Genomic DNA, 22034 nt, shown 5'->3' with positions numbered 1-22034 from the left:
TTAGGTCTATGGCTGCCTTTTGCCACCTCGGTAACAATGATGCAGATAAGACAACTGATGCCAATTAATGTTGCCGCCGAGCCAGAACTGGGCCGACGAGCCACGTTGTGTGCGCAGAGAATGTTTGTGAAAGCTCGGCATTTAGTACATACCTCTCTGTCACGACAAATAACTTGTACACCCTTCCAAAAAAACAGAAACTGGGGAGGTCAATAGGGCTCATTTATTATGCACTGGGCTGGGTGCAAAGTAGGCACGTTCCAATAGAGAAATGCCACAGGTCACTGTGCTCGTGCCCCTAATGAATACAGCGCTGACTGTGTTTGGCAGCATGAGTAGCAAGGGGGGTAGAACACGTAGTCAGACCCTCCCAGGGTCGGACTTGGCCGCCGGGACAAATCCTGGTGGGCCCTGGCTCTAGTGGGCCCCGGCGGCCCAGACCCGACCTTTGCGGCGCTCCCCCTGCCCAAACACTCCTGCCCCGACGCGTTAAATTTACGAGCTCGGGGAAGGACGTCGGGTGGGGGGCCTTGCGAGGGGGGTTGGGGGAGCTATGGGCGCACCCCAGTACAACCCTGGACCCTCCTACCCCCTAACTTTAAATCATTCAGACATGCCCAGGCTGCAGTGTGGCCCTGTACTTATTGCCTGCCCTATGGTAAGGCCAGGGCTGCCTTGCAACCGCCACCTTGTGCTGGATTTCTGTCGCCCTTAGTGCATTGCATTTCTGTCCAGGGTCTAAGTAAATGACTCGGGGACCCAGAGTAATATTTTATGAGGCCTCCCATTCCTTGGGGAAAATGACAGGCTTCACAAACATACAGTAAATAGTGGGAATCAGTCAGGATAACAATGGATACAATCAGGGGCAATTCTGTGTCCCACGCCACCCTGAGGCCCCCCAGTTTCTCTTTAAGATATAATTAATCCTTATTGGAGGCAAAACAATCCCATTGGGTTTATTTTATGTTTATGTGATGGAAATCCAAATTAAGGGAAGACCCCTTATCCAGAAAACTTCAGATCCCGAGCATTCTGGATAACAGGTCCCATACCTGTAAAAGAAATGGAACCTTGACATTTAAAGATACCAGGGGTGCCTATTTGCTAACCCTGGTAACAGCGGTGTAACCTGCAGAAAAATCTTTTGAGAGGGCCCGGCATGACCAGTCCCTACTCTCCTGCCCTCCTTCCCGACCCTGACAGGTATCACAGACCCTGTGGTCCGACCCCCCCTGCAGGGTCCTGTATATATAGTTAGGCCACTGCCTGCTAACCTCACCCAAGTTTCTCAGCTTGCCTCGTGGCAACCCTGAATGCTACACTGTATACATCTAGGCACCCAGCACCCACTATGTCTGTAGTCTCTTTAGATGTTTTGCCAGTTTTGGAGTCCAAAGTGTTCAGCCGAACAGAATCAGAACCATTAAGGTTGCCATACACTGTAAGAACCGATTGTTTGGCATGATCGTCAAGCAAGTGGATCTTCTCCCGATATGCCCACCTACGGGTATAGGTAGGTGTTAAATTAAAACGAAAAAGGAATTAAAAGGGCGGATATAGGTGCCGTCAGTTTCTGGGACCACATCAACGAGCCAATGCGGACCCTAATCAGACAGAAAAATCAAACCTACCCGATCGAGATCTGGACGATTTCAGGCCAGGTGTCGGTCGGGGAGGCCCAATGTTCGTGCCCATACACAGTCTAAAGGGCCGATATCGGCACGTGTATGGCCACCTTAAGTCACATTACTTTAAAGCACTGGGCTCGACAAAAATGGGCCACTTTTTGTCGCTATTGTTTTTTATTTTTCTTAATTATTCAATTTGGGATTTAGTTTAGGATTTGGGAAAAACTTGCGCAAGATTCCATATTCATCCCAATGGTGACTTTGGTGAATGGCTTCTAGTTCCACTAAGAGTCTGTAGGTACGTAAATGCTGATTGCGGGCAAAGACATAACCTAGACGGCAGCCCTCCTCGACTTGATCGTGTGAAACATCCAATTTCACGTGCGGGAATCAGTTGACACAGGCAGAGTGTGTTAAATTCAGAGCAATGCGCCGGCTCCCCGCTCGCTGCGCGATGTTATTATGAAAATGTCTCCTAAACTGATTTATGTTTATCTATTGTGCAGCTTCAATTTTCTGCATGTTTAGCAGACAAACCTGGGCTGGATACTTTGCATTGCAGATCCCATCGCCTACCAGATACAGAATCCTTCTGGGCCGTGTTAAATTTTAATTCCCAACACAGAAAGTGCTGAAAGTGGCTACTTTAAATTGCGTTATGTATTTGTGCTGTGTTTTTCATAAGCGGCTATATCTTTACATATCAGCCAGCAACTCTCACATTGTGATAATGTCACCTGGGATGTTGGTGTAACCCCTTCGGCGCTGGAACGGGCCGCGGCGCAGTCACAGGCGGCTGCTCTGAACCTCAGAGTTAATGACCCTCTAGGATGGTCGGTTCCAACAGCACAAATAAACCTGTGAAATGTAATTTATACCCCTGCAAGCACTGTCAGGGCTATTTAAGGAAAAATGATCTACTTGGGGAAAAAAGCAAGAGCTACTCGTTCCGTCTCTGACCCACTTAGTTAAAAAGGACGGTGCCGGCAGAGGCAGAATGCACCCCAAGCCGCTTCTTTAGGGAGCGGATAAACAAGGGCTGCACAAAGTACACAGCCAATTATACACTGATTCCATGACCATGACCTGGATTACATGACAAGGCTTTAGAAAAAAACAGCAACAAAATATATTTATCATCCTGAAACCATTATATTTAGATGGCTGGCCCACAGAGCATGATATCACTTGTGCTGAATATAAGCAATAACAAAGGTCTAAATCTGACCCATGCAGCCAAAGACTTGAAAACATTAGCATGCAAGTCTTAAATCAAAATAATAGCATTTACATTTCATTTTATTTCCATTTTGGAACTGCGGCAGTGTTGGCTCTGGGCTCATTTAAAACACTGGGTTCAGTTGAAATGTAAAGAATAAAGAGCTTACGATCGGTGACCCCTGTGACAGCATGGTGGGTAGAACCTGAACCGTAAAGCAGAACAGAACTGCTGCTTCTTGAGGAAAAGGAAGGGGAGTTACCTTTTCAAATTTGAAACATTGTTTCAGCTGAAATGTAAAGAATAAAGAGCTTACGATAGGTGACCCCTGTGACAGCATGGTGAGTAGAATCTGAGCCGTAAAGCAGAACAGAACTGCTGCTTGATTAGGAAAAGGAAGGGGAGTTACCTTTTCAATTTGAACCTCCTCTGATGAAGCACCCAATAGTGTGAAATGTGTTAGGAGAGTGGGTACTGTGAGGGACTGGGATGCACCTATCCATTGTTTGGTACAGTATGTTTTTTCTGTGAATTTGTTTGTTTACTTTTGAGCCAATAAATGTTGTTTTTATTTCACTGAAACAATTGTGGTTTAATTGAAATGTAAAGAATAAAGAGCTTACGATCGGTGACCCCTGTGACAGCATGGGGGGTAGAATCTGAGCCGTAAAGCAGAACAGAACTGCTGCTTCATGAGATAAAGGAAGGGGAGTTACCTATTCAAATACTCTTCCCTGCGCAAAAATAAAGTAAATTATACATAAACCAACTTTCCCAAAAATGACCATGTTTTTAAAGGAGAATGGACTTTAGTAACACAGTAAGATATAAAAAAAAAAACAAATACAAATTAGAGACTGTGGGGTTTATTAATGTGGGTTCTAAGCTGGACCAGTGCAGTATCCCAGGCCACAAACCAAAAATTTCAGGGCAAAAGATGTGAATCAGGAGGCAGCAAAGCATTAGGGGAATTCTGTGCTAATAAATTAGTAGGAATCTTCAACGCTAAAACAGATAAATCCCATAATCGCCAGGGGTCACATGATTCCTACTGACACCAATGAAGAGGGATTTTCAGGAGATGCCTGTGGGTAGAGCAGCTTTCCCGCCAGCAATAAATCACCCCCTGTGCCATTACCCCTGCCCTGGGGCAAACTAATATTATCCCTTCTGGGTGGGATATGGGGGGGGGTTTAGGTTAAGATAAGTAGGATAACTGGGCAAAGATCTCAAGGCAAAGCCATTTATATTAACATTGGGCTAGTTGAAAGGAAAACGCCTATAGGCGCCTAAACTAAATGTCAGGAGTCAAAACAAACACCTGAGAAAAAATGATTCTGCCTTTTTCTGTTATTGATAAAAGTATTTCTGAACATCAGTAACAATTTCCCTAAACTTTTGACGCTTGACATTTTTAGCAAGCGATGCGGAATAATGATCTGTCAGTATAAGATGTGGATTGGAATTAGCTCAGCCATAGATAAACATGGTCCCCACCCCGGCAATTTGTTGTTCCAAGTTCCCTTGCCACCTTTACTCAGCCTATTGTGTGCAGCTGGCCAGCGGATATTAATGTTTACGTCAAGCTTTATTTTCCTGTCTCTCAAATTCAGAAAATATTTGTGTTCGTAATAGATTTTCTATGGATGAGTATATTTTTAATTTAGATGTTTAAATACACCGGGGCTGGAACCATTCACCCGAGAGGTGAGTACCAACCGGCACCTTGGGTGCAAGGGGGAAAACCAACCGAGGGACATTAGGAAGCAACACAATTAAAAATCAGAAAAACTAGAAATATAAGAAAGAGTAAATATTTTTCATTTTTTTTTTGAGCAGTGGGGCTTTGTTTTAGGGGAGGAATGCAGGAAGCTCAGGTTACACCTCGTTGCAAGGTTAAGAAGTGCAATCAGACGTGGCTGAGCAGAAAAACAACTTTCTATTTACCAGTTGACTTGACGAGATCCTTCGAGCCCTGTTTGGGGGCGGCTTCTAGTAAATCTCGCCTGTTATTCTTTCTCTCTCTGCTAAAAAAATGTATTCACAAGTGAAAAAATTGCACAAGTGTCTGAGTGAGAAAGTGCTTCTCCGACAAGTGTTTATCACTGGCCCAAGTGTTTATCACTGGCCCATCGTGACTGGGGCAAAATGGCAACATTAAGGTGGGGGGGATGGTCGTCTGTCTTATGTTGTATAAGCAAATGGGGGACATCAAAATGAAGAAGCTTTTAAGTCTTGTCTTCTGTTAATAAAAGCAAATACCCTTATGGAGACTGTCAGCGCAAAGGCTGTGCTCTATGGAGCAGAAACAAGAGGATAACAAAAACACAATCTTTTTGGCTAATTTAATATAATGAGTTGAACTGGTCAATTAGACTAAAACTGAAGAATGATACATGGAGAAATAAATAAAGGGGAAATACACCCTATTTCATAATCTGCCCACAACCTGTCCAGTCAAACCATGACCGACCCCCTCTCAAAACCACCTTTTCCATAAAAGCATATTAGTCCTAAACTGGCAAGCAATATGGGCCTCTGTGTATCTGAAATTTTAGGGCCTATTATAAATCTCATACCAGACCTGAAGCCCACCACACATTATTGGGAGTCCAGGCCCACTGATTCACTGAGGCCCGTGACAGAAGCCTTCCCCTAAGCCCTGATGGTGGCACAGTATTCAGCACCGCTGCCTTGCATTCTCCTGAGTCCCATTTCAGTCGGGCCACTATCTTTACCAGATCACTTGGAAATCCAGCTAAAAGTAATGTTATTACTGTTATGGAAACAGAAGAGCATCGTATTCTGGGGCTGGAAATTGTGGACTGTTTTACTTCAGAAAATGGAAGAAACTGGACCTGAGAAGAACATTGTGGGAATTCAGGGACATGTCTAGAAGATCCAGCAAAAGTCTGCAATCACTGCAATGTAACTGTTGTCTGGGGCAGGAAATTGTGGACTGTTTTACTTCAGAAAATGGAAGAAACTGGACCTGAGAAGAACATTGAGGGAATTCAGGGACATGTCTAGAAGATCCAGCAAAAGTCTACAATCAATGTAACTGTTGTCTGGGGCAGGAAATTGTGGACTTGCTGTTTATAAGGGAAGAAATTGGACATGAGAAGAACACTGAGATCATGTTTGAGGTCTTGCTCCTCAAACATGATCTCAGTGTTCTTCTCAGGGTTGCCACCTGTCTGGTTTTGACCCGATCAGCTCAGTTTTCGAAAGGGTTGTCCAGGTCAAAACTACTTGACTGGTTTTCCCAAACAGATCTAATGCCATGGAAAGGTGGCAATTCTATAATACACCTTACAAGGACACATTTTAATCCCAACATTTGCCTAGAACACTTTTGGATATGGCCCATACTCTTTTGATCCATAGCAATAACATTAAGGCTGATTATATATACTGGGCCAAACCAAGACAGGCAGGTCTCCATGAGAATATTCATTTCTACAGGAACAAACTGGGGGATCTGAACTTTGAGTGGCTGCCTGTACAGATCTCTCTTGGGATCGGAATACTCCCTGAGCAAGAAATAATAAAACTATATCAGATTCCGATGGCTCTCCTTGTATTTAATGGTCACTTCTGAGCATAAGAAAATAAATGAATGCTTCCATATTGCTTCTACAGCCTCACATACAGTGTGTATTTGATCCGGAGAAAGACATGTCATGTTAGGAAGAGAAATTGCAGGGGGAAAAAAAATCTTTTTAATAAAATGTTTTTCAGTTTTGAAATGGTTTTGCATATATTTAGTATAAAACTGCTGAGTACTAATGAAACTAATGACACATAGGCCAGTTTTGGGATGACAATATCCCTTTCAGTTCTCACATCGTTTGATAGTACAGATATAAGATCTGTTATCCAGAAAACAGTTCTGCAGAGGACTCTGAATTGTGGGGAGGTCTTGTCCCATTTTCATCAAATCATATGATTACCCCTTATTGGGGGCAGAACAGCCCTATTGGGTTTATTTAATGGTTAAATGATTCCCTTTTCTCTGTAATAATAAAACAGTACCTGTACTTGATCCCAACTAAGATATAATTACCCCTTATTGGGGCAGAACAGTCCTATTGGGTTTATTTAATGGTTAAATGATTCCCTTTTCTCTGTAATAATAAAACAGTACTTGTACTTGATCCCAACTAAGATATAATTACCCCTTATTGGGGGCAGAACAGCCCTATTGGGTTTATTTAATGGTTAAATGATTCCCTTTTCTCTGTAATAATAAAACAGTACCTGTACTTGATCCCAACTAAGATATAATTACCCCTTATTGGGGGCAGAACAGCCCTATTGGGTTTATTTAATGGTTAAATGATTCCCTTTTCTCTGTAATAATAAAACAGTACCTGTACTTGATCCCAACTAAGATATAATTACCCCTTATTGGGGGCAGAACAGCCCTATTGGGTTTATTTCATGGTTAAATGATTCCCTTTTCTCTGTAATAATAAAACAGTACCTGTACTTGATCCCAACTAAGATATAATTACCCCTTATTGGGGCAGAACAGCCCTATTGGGTTTATTTCATGGTTAAATGATTCCCTTTTCTCTGTAATAATAAAACAGTACCTGTACTTGATCCCAACTAAGATATAATTACCCCTTATTGGGGCAGAACAGCCCTATTGGGTTTATTTCATGGTTAAATGATTCCCTTTTCTCTGTAATAATAAAACAGTACCTGTACTTGATCCCAACTAAGATATAATTACCCCTTATTGGGGCAGAACAGCCCTATTGGGTTTATTTCATGGTTAAATGATTCCCTTTTCTCTGTAATAATAAAACAGTACCTGTACTTGATCCCAACTAAGATATAATTAACCCTTATTGGGGGCAGAACAATCCTATTGGATTTATTTAATGGTTAAATGATTTTTAGTAGTATGAAGATCCAAATTAAGGAAAAAAAAACCTTATCCGGAAAAGCTAAGGTGCAGAGCATTCTGGATAACAGGTCCCAATACCTGTAATATCTGTTTGTTTTATGATGAATTGAAGTGGTTTATCCTGTATAAGGTGCATAAAAGCATGAGGAGATGTGAAACAACTCACAGTCTTTGTCTCTGGACTTGATTATGGGATAAAAGAAATGAAAGGAAACCTCTCCCTAATATCGGCGCTGATATTATTTCAGCCCAAGTTTGATATCGTCCCGTATTTGCTGCAATGTAAAATCAAACCAGCGCCCAAGGTCTCCACCAGATACAAATGATTCCGTTTTGTAGAAAAGGAACCGTGGGTTTTTGGGGTTTCGGTGGAAAAAGCATTCTTATTCCAGAAACTATAATCATAGGTTAATCTGACGACAGATCGCAACATTAAGTACGATGCGGTTGTGTTGATCAAACGTAAACAGGAAATTAAAGCAATCTGATGTCAAATACACATCTTTGGGCGAGAAACCCAAGAGCGAACAAGTCTGCAAACCCATAGACCCGCCAGGTCCCAGCCTTATAAGGTCAGTATAGAATGTTATTTTTTAACAACAGAATCAGCTCAATAAGCAGCTGCTCCCTAGAGTATTATCTGACCGGGATTTGTAATTGGACACAACCTGATCTTTTTAGTTATTTTTCTAATGAGACTTGTTTATACGTTTCAAGCGAGCGCTCAGTAAGGCAGACCACCTGCTTCACAGCCGCTACAAATAACCTTACAAATAAAGTGCTCTAGCCAACCTCACACACACACATATATATTATATATATATATACACATACGCACAACATTAACAGAGATCTGTGGCAGCACTGCTTCCTGGCCTGATACCGGGGAGCTGTAGTATTATGACTAAATAAGAACATTTGCCAGTATATCATGGGAATACACATTTGTCAGTCGGTTTAGGGCTCTGCTGAACCCATGACAGAATATTAACATTTATCTAAATACAAATGCTAAATAATAAAAAAAGATACCTGTGTTCTTCTATATTTCTTTTAAACCCCATTGAATAAATGTAATTCTAAGCAACTTTCCAATAAAGATTCATTATGAAATGGCAATGCTAATAATGTTACTTGTAGCGTTTCCTACTCTCTGCCCTGCTGGTTCTGACTTTTGAAACAATGTAGCAGAAGCCAGCTGTTTAACAGCTCTGTGAAAGAGCAAGCAAGGCTGCCTTATTCTACATTGTTTCAACAGCCAGAACCAGCGGTGCAGAAAGCGACAGACAGATACTTTTTAGTGTGAAGACACATGTAGCAACTAGTAGCAGCTGCTTGTCGTACTGCCTACTTCATGTGTTTTAGCAGAGGCAGTTCTCAGTATTGGCAAGATATTTTCTGGAGTTCAGTAGCCATGAAAAAGTAGCTGCTACTAAGTAGCTCAGTGTGTCTTCACCCTTAAATAGCAATTGCAAATATGTTTAAAACCATTGAACGTTAGTACCTTGCCCTAAGAACCAAATTAAACTACTGCTCGACGCTGCAAATTATTTTGTACCTGGCTATAACCCATAAGCAACTGGACCTGAGCATTTATACTTCTAACTACTCTGGTCCAATCAAAGCAGATTGAATATTATGGGATACAGCACTATTACTGTTGTATTCAAACCTACGGGATTCAGTTCATAGGGATATCAATCAAAAAATGTGGACATTTATAATGAATGCATTTTGGAAAATGGCATTTTCATTTTTGGGCAGACATCCCGTTTAAGTTCAATCAATGTGGCAACTCCTATTAAAAGTGACAAATAGGTAAGAAATAAATACAGGAGTTTTGGATCTTAAGTTTCGGCCAAGGACAAAAAACTACAAAAGTAGACAGCATAATATTTACCCTCCAGCATGAAGCAACAAACCAAAGTGCACTGTTTGACCACATGTAATGCTTATTACTTGTACATTCACTTGCTGAGAGTTGCAGTTCATACCTGCATATTCAGGATATTAAATGTGCTGTAATAGGACATTATTCTCCCTCCATCTACTCAAATTCCCTGTTGGTGTCAGACAGCCTGATGTAAATCACCATTTTTTATGAGAATAGCCATTAGGCAGGTTATTTATAGGCATTATGGTTGAACTTGATGGACGTGTGAATTTTTCAACCTAACTTACTATGTTACTATGAATGTTAAAATGCAATTTTACAAGGGCAGAAGAGGCTCAGGGAAATACCCTCCTGTACTCTGAACAATTCCAGTTGGCTAGTCTAATGGCTGCACCAGCGAGAAGCTTTATCATTGGCAGATACACTACTAATTATAGCCATACTGACCAATCTACCAATTCCCAAACCCATTGCTGAGCCGGAGGTGGATATCCCTTATCTATGTAACAGCCCATACCCAGTCAAGCCTACTCCTATATTACATCCCAGTACAAACGGATGGACAGTTATATGTCATTCAAAATAAATCCCCAGAGTCACTGAATGTTTTAAATAGCTCCCTTATAGAAACAAATGGTGTTATATAATATAAGGCACTAAGTTTGCCCAGGAGCAGTAACCCATAGCAACCAGCAGGTAGAATTTACTGGTCACTTGTTTTTGGTTGCTATGGGTTACTGCTGCAGGGCAAACTTAGTGCCTTTTATTACATATGGGGGATAGGCTTTAGGTTACTGCTCAAGTCTCTGTACATACCCATACATGCGCTGTATCCCACTGGGCAACCCCTGTTAGTAAATGACAGTAAAACACACTCAGAGCACTTATTTACATAGGGGAAGGGGAAACAAAGAAAAAGCAGCTTTATTGTTTATCCTCTCCCCGGTCTGTCAGGTTCCTCTTTCATAAATGATATTATTGTGTGAAATCACGTAGGGCTAGCACTGCCATGAAATATGGATCCCAGAGCTACAGAGTCCCAGTTAGCACTATAATACATCCCGGGATCTGTGTTACTGAGCCATGGCTTTATATACTGGCTTCAACCATAACCCTTATTTTAGTTTAGACTGTCAACTCTTGGGGGCGTTATAAATGTGATTGTAAAGGGTTATGTAACTCTATATGATGGCTGACCAATTGCAGATTTGAACAATTTTGGAGCCCCCACTATGACCAGGATCTTCTGACATTGTGCTTTATTGACAATCTGGCCCCCAAACAGGTAAAACAGCACATAATTGGCCTACTGACCATGGAACTCTTGGCCAACTCTGCTCTATATAATGAAGTGACGATGATGATGATGATGATGAATATGGTGATACCATAGATTCCTGGCACACAGAACCTCCTGTTATTAAGCCGCTTAGTTTGCCCCACAATATTACACTCTCTTTTATGCCTCTGTATAAAGGCAATAGAAAGACATCTCCGAAACACAAGCACACAGTCCCTTTTAGGTTCACTCCTCTACATGGAACATTTTTACTGCCTCAGCTACGCACATCATTTAGCACACCATCGTTTGTTGTGGTCTTGCCTTTCAAGCATTTACTGGTCCCAGTGCATGGATGTTACTAACCCAATGACCAGCTGCAGCCCCCAACTATGTCTGGGACAAGATGAAAACAGGGATTCAGCCAATTCCAAGCAGAATCCTGCAATATAGAGGGACCTCCAAATACTTAATGACAGCACTTTACACAGACACATAGTGGCTGCCAACATGGACATTGCTGGACTAGTAGGCAGCCAACTGGTCCATGTATGAGCTCTCTCTTCCTATCTGATAAAAGCTATGATTCTGCAAGATGCCAAAGGGTAGTGATCTCATTAACCCAATTTTAGTGACCACTTGAGTGGCCAAATCGGACAAAGATCATCTTGTGAACTCAACAAATAGGCAGATTGGCCAGAAAGCGGCTTTACTTTGCAGATCATATTGACTGACAGGTCCAGACTCCACATAGAAAGTATAGGCACTGCTAAGGAGCACACCCATTTCTGTGAAGCCACTGGAAGTTTTGGTCTATTATTATTAACATTTATTTATAAAGCGCCAACATATTCCGCAGCGCTGTACAATAAGTGGGTTACATACATTGGACATACAGAGTAACATATAAAGCAATCAATAACCGATACAAGAGGTGAAGAGAGCCCTGCCCAAAAGAGCTTACAATCTACAAGGAATAGAACAGAAGTGTAGATTGGTGGGTTTGGGGCAATCAATGTTGGGTCAGATTCAGCTATAGGTGCTTTACTAGTAGCAGCAATAACCTGCACATAATTGTTGTCAATTGATTTTCATTGGGACATCAGTAATCTTCCCTAGTACAGTGCACCTAACCTACTGGTACTAACAGTTCCATACCTGATAGGATCCCAGTGTTACAAAGTAGGAAGCTACGGGGATCAATGCCACCTGTTTTATCAGTGCTACATATGGGGGCCACTATCAGCAGGGGCCACTATCACAGGAACACGCGGGCATAGTGCCACAAATGGCATAAGCCTATAAGAGTGAAGGCATACAGAAATATAGATGTAAATATTTACATTTAGAGTTATCAGCGGAGCCCAAAACTACCAATGTGTAATACTATATGTACAACGTAATTAAACTACAACTCCCCCTGTCCCACAATAGTCTGCTGTGCTGGTTGAAACAAGAAATTTCATTTGGAAGCATCTGAGGACCCATATGTTTTATTTAGGCACCCAAGATAGGGGGCAGATTGACTATAAAAATCCCTTTTTTTTTCGTATCCCTTGACTGCCAACAGAAACTCATAAAATAGTAGAGGCTACCAAACTGCTTTCCCTTTTCAAATAATTCATAGAAAGATCATTCCTATATAACTGTTGTCCAAAACACCCAAATAAGTTTTACCTATGTTACAAATAAAGCTGAAACGCATTATTTATATATATATATATATATATATATATATATATATATATATATATATATATATTTATTTCTCTTGTAAAGGAAAAACTGTGGTGGTTTTGAACTGAGGCTGATTCTACACAACACTCACAATCTCCATATAGATCATTTATATTAATGGCAATGTAGTTTTGCCCTTATGGTAACCCCCTTAAAAAAAACAGACTTCTGGACTCCCCGTCATAGTTTAATTACCCAGTTATTCATATGTGTCCCCCTAAGGATAGATGGACCACTGAGCAAGAACACAGCCTCATTTACTATACTGTTGCTAAAGTTGATATAAAGCTCTAACTCTGCCCTTACCCCCGATGCCCGGAACTTACCATGCACCCTATCTGCTGATTTCTAGTTACTTTTCTTGCAAGGTTTGGTCACTGTCGGGGAAGGAGGCAAATGTAATAGGAGTCCCTGTGTATATGTCAACTCACCCTAATCTATAGAGTTGTGTTGTAGTATTGGGTGCAATAAGAGTTAATAAGTAGAGGCACCCAGCCCCCCACCCCGCGTTAAACAAAAAAGATAAAAGAAATGCAAATCGCTATTGTCACGGAACGTTAAAGTACCTGTCTGTATTTTTACATGGAACCGATTATCTCTATCAATCAAAATTTAAGAATACAAAAGCCTTAATCATAGAAGGAGCCTTGTCTGAGTACATTCTCATAAAACTCGACTTTTTTTTTTTTTTTAACCCCCCCCCCACACACACACTTAGTAATGTTGGAAGGGGATAAAAAAAACAAAAAAACAACAAGTATAAGATCCCAGTTTATCATTACAAAAGGAACTGGTTATCATGATGCAGTGCGAATAGGAAGTTATTATTTTGGGTGAATATACCCCCCCCCACACACACACACACACCCCTGGCCATTCCAGCCTGTTTATTATTGATAAGGAAAGTAATGGTGGCAGCCCACACGTGGTGTAACAGCACACCCTTCAGTTAGCACAGGCGGCTCAGCCCCCAGCACCCTTTGGGTGCCAGAGAGGCAGCTTCACTGAAGGTCACTGCAATGTCCTACACTTTCTCTTATTAATCTGAATTTTCTATTTCTCTGCCTGACTCATATATATGTATAAATATACATTTGTTTGTTGCAAAAAAAAAAAAAAAATTACATTTCAATTGTTCCAATGTCTCCTACAGAATTGTTCAGCAATTTGTGACTGTTGGAATCCTAAAAGCAACAATTTTAGCTTTCTTTATTAAAAAAAAAAAAAAAAGTCTGATGAATGCAAATTGTTGCAATAAATCACTTAGTCTCCTCTCTCTGATAGAATTGCTGGTAATGTGCGGGATAATTAAATAGTTAGGAGCCCGTCATGTTTCACTTTGAAGTTAGGCGCTCGCCTCGTGATTACTAAACAACATGGAAGGAGGAAACAGTAAACAAGCTGGGGAGGGGAGGGGGGAGATAACACAGGCAGTTTGCTACAGTAAAGCAAGAGCAAACAATTATATTATATATATATATATATATATATACATATATATATATATATATATATGTGTGTGTGTGTGTGTCTATAGATACTGTATAGATTTGTTCAGTAATTTTCTATATTTGCACTTAATTTTTAATAACTCCCAATTCCTTGTTTATACTTTAATGCCATGAATTAAACAAACAAAAAGTTCAGTAGCAATAGCCCCCTATAAGAGCCGGAAGCTTCCCACAGCACTATATATATATATATATATATATATATATACAGTATATAGTAGGGATGCTTACATGTTCCCCTAGCACTAAGGAAAGGACACACTTTCTCCCACCTCTCTGGCTGCCCCAGAAGACGCTAGGGGCATTAGCCACCCTGCTAATATCAATAAAAAGGGCAAGTGACTTTCTATACACCCACCCAGGACACCCAGTTCAGATCCCCGCTTCGGGAAGCACCCATGGGTGGCTGCCTGTGTTTTCTTTGCTTTCTAGCACTGCCCCGGCAAACAATGAAAGCATTATTATCAGAGGCACCAAGGGAGACATTCTAGCCCAGGGGGAAAGGGGGGTTGTTGCTTACAGAGGAACAAATACAAGTGATACTTTAGTGAGTATATAGTGAGTATATATATATATATATAAAGTGAGTATATAGCTGGTGGGGCAAGACTAGACTTTATTTCAAGGCAGCTGAGATGGGACTAGTGCAGAGGCTGGCAGGACAAAGTATGGAAGTAAAGTGCAACTTACCCATTGATGAGAAGAGGCTGTGAGTGTGGGTGCATGTGTATATCCCCAGTGCGGCTGAATGAGGGCACAAAGAGAAATAAAAGCAAGAAACTGAGGAGAAGTGATAGAGGAAAGTGTCCCGGCTGTGCTCTCTCTCACACAGGCGTCAGTGTACGGAAGGAATGAAGGCATGTGGGCTAAACACAACAAAAGCCTCAGCCTTACTCTACATTACATACGCAGGATGTGGCCCCTTTGCATAAACACAAACATGAGTAACTGGCTGCCTGACATGCCTGCTGTCATCTCTACCTGTCCTGCCTCCCTGCCACGGAGAAACCACAAGCACCCACTTTATGGCATCACCTGACCCATCACAGAACTATGGGAGTCAAACTGTCAGCTGTCACTTAACAACTTCCCAGCAACCTCCGACAGCCAGGAGCTGAGCATGCTGGGAGGTGCCATTCCAATTAGAAATGGCTTAGTCCACCAATGAGGAGGAAAAAATGTAGGAAAAAATTTAAATTCACAAAAAAAGTAACAAGTCAGAACCGCCAGTGCAGATTATAGAAATGGCCAAATACTGCTTTTAAGAGATATATATACAAAAAATAAAAAAATTGTAATGAATGTACGTTAGAAAGCTGCTTGAAATTAGAATTTCTTTCATGAGGAAAAAGTTTTAATTTGGGTTTGTTTCCCCCCCCCCCCCCCCCCCCACAAAAAAAAAAAAAATCTGGTTTCACTATAATGATGAATGGTGAATGGTGGTAGTTTTGCACTGAAATGACCCTAATTAGTATAAATCACAAAAAAAACAATGGTGGGGTACAGATTTCTATAACCTTATCTTTTGTTGAGGCCCCAGTATAAAACTTGGGCAGAAAATGCTTTTTAACTGATAAGTTCTGTCGACCCGGTGGCAAACACTATCCTTACTTTCTGGTAAAGGGGAATCACTAGAGGCAACTATTGGTCAAAAACCAGTAAGATGACTCCCATTCAAATGAATGGTGGTGCTCAGTATTCTATGCTGGAGTTTAAAGGAAGAAAATGAAAGTCTATAAAAGTAATTACAATATAATGTATTGTTGCCCTGCACTGGTACAGCTGGGGTGTTTGCTACAGAAACCCTACTATAGTTTATATAAATACCCCGCTGTGTAGCCCCGGGGGCAGCCATTCCTGCACTGGTACAGCTGGGGTGTTTGCTACAGAAACCCTACTATAGTTTATATAAATACCCCGCTGTGTAGCCCCGGGGGCAGCCATTCCTGCACCGGTACAGCTGGGGTGTTTGCTACAGAAACCCTACTATAGTTTATATAAATACCCCGCTGTGTAGCCCCGGGGGCAGCCATTCCTGCACTGGTACAGCTGGAGTGTTTGCTACAGAAACCCTACTATAGTTTATATAAATACCCCGCTGTGTAGCCCCGGGGGCATCCATTCCTGCACCGGTACAGCTGGGGTGTTTGCTACAGTAACCCTACTATAGTTTATATAAATACCCCGCTGTGTAGCCCCGGGGGCAGCCATTCCTGCACTGGTACAGTTGGGGTGTTTGCTACAGAAACCCTACTATAGTTTATATAAATACCCCGCTGTGTAGCCCCGGGGGCAGCCATTCCTGCACTGGTACAGCTGGGGTGTTTGCTACAGAAACCCTACTATAGTTTATATAAATACCCCGCTGTGTAGCCCCGGGGGCAGCCATTCCTGCACTGGTACAGCTGGGGTGTTTGCTACAGAAACCCTACTATAGTTTATATAAATACCCCGCTGTGTAGCCCCGGGGGCAGCCATTCCTGCACTGGTACAGCTGGGGTGTTTGCTACAGAAACCCTACTATAGTTTATATAAATACCCCGCTGTGTAGCCCCGGGGGCAGCCATTCCTGCACTGGTACAGCTGGGGTGTTTGCTACAGAAACCCTACTATAGTTTATATAAATACCCCGCTGTGTAGCCCCGGGGGCAGCCATTCCTGCACTGGTACAGCTGGGGTGTTTGCTACAGAAACCCTACTATAGTTTATATAAATACCCCTCTGTGTAGCCCCGGGGGCAGCCGTTCCTGCACCGGTACAGCTGGGGTGTTTGCTACAGAAACCCTACTATAGTTTATATAAATACCCCGCTGTGTAGCCCCGGGGGCAGCCATTCCTGCACCGGTACAGCTGGGGTGTTTGCTACAGAAACCCTACTATAGTTTATATAAATACCCCGCTGTGTAGCCCTGGGGGCAGCCATTCCTGCACTGGTACAGCTGGGGTGTTTGCTACAGAAACCCTACTATAGTTTATATAAATACCCGCTGTGTAGCCCCGGGGGCAGCCATTCCTGCACCGGTACAGCTGGGGTGTTTGCTACAGAAACCCTACAATAGTTTATATAAATATCCCGCTGTGTAGCCCCGGGGGCAGCCATTCCTGCACCGGTACAGCTGGGGTGTTTGCTACAGAAACCCTACTATAGTTTATATAAATATCCCGCTGTGTAGCCCCGGGGGCAGCCATTCCTGCACTGGTACAGCTGGGGTGTTTGCTACAGAAACCCTACTATAGTTTATATAAATATCCCGCTGTGTAGCCCCGGGGGCAGCCATTCCTGCACCGGTACAGCTGGGGTGTTTGCTACAGAAACCCTACTATAGTTTATATAAATATCCCGCTGTGTAGCCCCGGGGGCAGCCATTCCTGCACTGGTACAGCTGGGGTGTTTGCTACAGAAACCCTACAATAGTTTATATAAATATCCCGCTGTGTAGCCCCGGGGGCAGCCATTCCTGCACCGGTACAGCTGGGGTGTTTGCTACAGAAACCCTACTATAGTTTATATAAATACCCCGCTGTGTAGCCCCGGGGGCAGCCATTCCTGCACTGGTACAGCTGGGGTGTTTGCTACAGAAACCCTACTATAGTTTATATAAATACCACGCTGTGTAGCCCCGGGGGCAGCCATTCCTGCACTGGTACAGCTGGGGTGTTTGCTACAGAAACCCTACTATAGTTTATATAAATACCCCGCTGTGTAGCCCCGGGGGCAGCCATTCCTGCACTGGTACAGCTGGGGTGTTTGCTACAGAAACCCTACAATAGTTTATATAAATACCCTGCTGTGTAGCCCTGGGGGCAGCCGTTCCTGCACTGGTACAGCTGGGGTGTTTGCTACAGAAACCCTACTATAGTTTATATAAATACCCCGCTGTGTAGCCCCGGGGGCAGCCATTCCTGCACAGTGAATAGGGTGTTTACGTTCCCTTTAATAGGCTCAATAACCATGCCTGCCAGTCCCTTACAGAAAGACACCCCCCAATAACAAGGAGAGGATCCCCAGCTCTAGAGCCTACTCCTAACTCGGTGCAATTCAGACAGTCCCTTTAAAACCCCAAATGACTTAAAAGTCCCAGTGGTTAGTGAAAAAGAAAGGCGAGTGCTGTTCACACCAATGTGTCTGTTTCCCCGAGCGCTACAATCGCTCTCGTGCACACACAGTGAAACTGGTCACGTGCCCCGCGCTCACAATGCGCCGCTGACAGAGATGGAAGCAACTACACAAATGACTCCCAGCTGCAAGAACAGCACAAGAGTCAAACGGGGAAATGTGCTAAAGGTTATGGGTTTCAGGAGCTGTGGGCTCCATAATAAATCAGCCATGTCAGGTGACTTAAGGTGGCCATACACGGGCCCATTCTAGCGGCCGATATTGGTCCCTTGGACAGATTCGGCAGCTAATCAGCCTGTGTATGGGCACTACTGACGGGCCTGCCCGACCGATATCTGGCCTGAAATCGGGCAGATCTCGATCGGGCAGGTTAAAAAATCTAGTCGGATTGGGGACCGCATCGGCTCATTGATGCAGTCCCCGGACCGACTTTGCCTATACCTGTCGTTCTAATTTGATCGTTTGGCCCCAGGGCCAAATGATCGACTTAGCCTGGATTCTCCCGATATCGCCCACCCGTAGGAGGGGATATCAGGAGAAGATCCGCTCGCTTGGTGACATTGCCAAGCGAGTGGATCTGAAGGTGTATGGCCAGCTTTACATAGGAATGCGCAAGCTGCCAGACCCCAGCTGCTGTTGTACTACAACTCCCAGAATCCCCCGTAGCTACAGGCTGGACTACTCTGAATCAGAATATGACATTGCTCTTTGCATGGAGCTCTGGAGTTTTGGAGTTATGATATGGCCCCCAGCAAGTGCTGCTACATGAGCACTAAGGGGCGCCCCCGGGTGGCAAATGGTCCCCTATTGCATGGAATCAGCTGTAACATAGATATGTTTAGGTACTGAAACCCGGACCCAGATGTTTCTTTGTTGTTATTGTTTTTTACAAATGAAATGCACACACACCCAATGATAAGAAATGACATCACACAAGGAGTAATAAAACCCAGCTCCAGCTGCTCTGGAAGCCTACACTTACCAGAATTCCAAGTTAATGTATGCACAGCCACGCCTCTTTCCAGGAAGCTCCCCCTATTTTTTTCCAGCTCCTCCTCACTCCCAGCTCCTCCCCTATCAGCCCTATTCAGCTTGCATGGCTGCCCCCATGGCTACACAGAACCTTATTTTTACAGACCGTAGCACCCCCCTCTGAAGCAAATGTATGATTTTAACCAGTAAGGAGCAACCAGTACATTATATTTGAAAGCATATACAATCCTTGTATTGTTGTGTTATTGGTCCTTTAATGACTATATTTTTATACAATTTCATCATCTACAATGTTGCAAAAATCGTTTTTCTCCAGCCAAGTCCCACAATGCTCATGTTCTGCGAGCAAAAAACCTAAAGGGGGAGTAGCAGCAGTGTGCAAAGCATTGTGGGAATTGCTAATTTCAGTGACTTTGCTTATTGTAGTCAGGAAAGCAGTGAAGAGGACAGTAAGGGCAGACAGATACCATTTTTAGTAGCATTTTTTTACATTATATTGGAAATTTATTTTGTATTATTATGCAAAAAAGGGCACAATTAAAAGATATATATATATATACACCTGGCAGGGGAAAGCGATTACAATAACTGTTTTTTACCTTTCCTTCTCCTTTAATACTAGAGATATAAGGATACCACCAACATATACACTTTTTTTTCTCCTATTTCTTATCTAAACCACATCTAATACTGCATACACAATGAAATAAAGCTGCGTGAACATCTGTTAGTCAAGGGATCCAGTTTCCAATTAAATTACTCAAAACACTTCTTAGGACTTTTATGCTGAGCTTTTGCTTATTTCTTTTCCTATCTCTACCATTTGCGTAAGAATCACATGACAGGAAGTAGAGAGACCCAAGTGCGCCAGAAAATATGGAAGAATCATATGACTGGAAGGAAGTAGAGAGACCCAAGTGCGCCAGAAAATATGGAAGAATCATATGACTGGAAGGAAGTAGAGAGACCCAAGTGCGCCAGAAAATATGGAAGAATCATATGACTGGAAGGAAGTAGAGAGACCCAAGTGCGTCAGAAAATATGGAAGAATCATATGACTGGAAGGAAGTAGAGAGACCCAAGTGCGCCAGAAAATATGGAAGAATCATATGACTGGAAGGAAGTAGAGAGACCCAAGTGCGCCAGAAAATATGGAAGAATCATATGACTGGAAGGAAGTAGAGAGACCCAAGTGCACCAGAAAATATGGAAGAATCATATGACTGGAAGGAAGTAGAGAGACCCAAGTGCGCCAGAAAATATGGAAGAATCATATGACTGGAAGGAAGTAGAGAGACCCAAGTGCGCCAGAAAATATGGAAGAATCATATGACTGGAAGGAAGTAAAGAGACCCAAGTGCGCCAGAAAATATGGAAGAATCATATGACTGGAAGGAAGTAGAGAGACCCAAGTGCGCCAGAAAATATGGAAGAATCATATGACTGGAAGGAAGAATCACATTACTGGAAGGAAGAATCACATGACTGTAGAAAGACCCAAGTGCACCATGAAATATGTAAAGAATCTGCTGTGTGGATATCTGTTAGTCACCGGATCCAGTTTCCATTAAAAAGTTTGGAGGTCTTCTATGTTGCGCTTTTACATCTTTCTTTTCCTGCCACTGCCATTTATGTAAGAATCACATGACTGGAGGAAGTAGAGAGACCCAAGTGCGCCAGGAAATGTGTAAAGAGTTCAGAACCTTTTCAGAATCTTTTCTAAAGATGCTCGCCACTTTTTTTTATCTTTAATATTAAAAATGTACGTTATTAGGCCTGGGAAATTCAAGGTCAGTATAAGCCAATGCTACAGAGTCCACTCCAGATTTTCTTTATCAGCTTCTCCCTTTTTTTTCGGGTAGACCGTGTATTTATAAATAAAGAGCTCATCTCCAAACGTAAGAGACAGAAGTGCTTGTTGCACACAGAGGGCAATAAATAAAAATCAATTCATCCCCAGGCCAACAGCTTGATGAAAAAAAAAAAAAGGCAACAAAAATAATAATAAAAAGAAAATAGAGAAGGTGGGGAGGGGGGCGGCGGCGGCGGAACGAGACCTTCAGCAAATAAACAGGGTATACCGTTTCAAAGGCTACAGACACAGACATCTCATTGTTTGAGCCAATTATCAGTGGAAAAATAATAACAGCAGATGGATTCAGAGTCACTGACTTTTCATATGCACTTCAACAGATGATGAAATGCAAGAGCTATCTGAAAAAGGCAAAACATCTTTCAGTGAGAGAACTCTATCCTCCAGATGGGAACCTTCTAAGGCAGCTGATTATCGTCTTAAAATGCAGACTTAGCGAGCGTTTCAGGGGCTTATCAGATACCGAGGGCACAATGACATCATTATTAGGAGTCTCGGCTTGGAGTAATAAAGAAAGGAATGAGTTCGGAACAAAGATTTGCCGGCGTGAGAGAGAGGCCGATCTCGTACAAATAAATAAATAAGGAGGATAAAGGGACGGCATGAGAGATATGAATAACAGGGACGCTTGTTTGACCTGTACCTGCAATTTCAAAATGGTTGCAACGAAACCAAAGTCGCCCATGGCCAAAGCCTTTACTGGTTTTATTAGGGGTGGCCATTGTTAATGGCACATGGGGTAGTTTCTCCGACAACCTAATTCAACAAGCTGAGAAATGCCTGAAACCACCCTTGCATTGAAGACAGGCATGTTTTTAAGCTAAAAACTGCCTATACCTGTAGTGTAAATCAGGGTCCAATT

At 42.6% G+C, this 22034-nt stretch overlaps 1 protein-coding gene across 13 annotated transcripts in view; it reads right to left on the bottom strand.

Moving 5' to 3' along the window:
* The window catches only part of foxp1 (forkhead box P1), a 544572-nt gene that overhangs the window by 300748 nt on the left and 221790 nt on the right, over positions 1–22034 (bottom strand). Inside the window, exon 1 of one of the 13 annotated variants that reach the window (XM_031901196.1) lies at positions 14880–15037. The exons of the other annotated variants lie outside the window; for them this stretch is intronic. The gene's annotated coding sequence lies outside the window, so the exon portion shown is untranslated. Of the gene's footprint in view, positions 1–14879; positions 15038–22034 lie in introns of those variants that run through there. 13 annotated transcript variants of the gene reach the window in all.

This window comes from Xenopus tropicalis, chromosome 4 (assembly GCF_000004195.4).
Source record: "Xenopus tropicalis strain Nigerian chromosome 4, UCB_Xtro_10.0, whole genome shotgun sequence".
NCBI lineage: Eukaryota > Metazoa > Chordata > Amphibia > Anura > Pipidae > Xenopus > Xenopus tropicalis.
The sequence above is the reverse complement of the archived record's forward strand: the minus strand, read 5'-3'. Positions and strand labels throughout refer to the sequence as shown.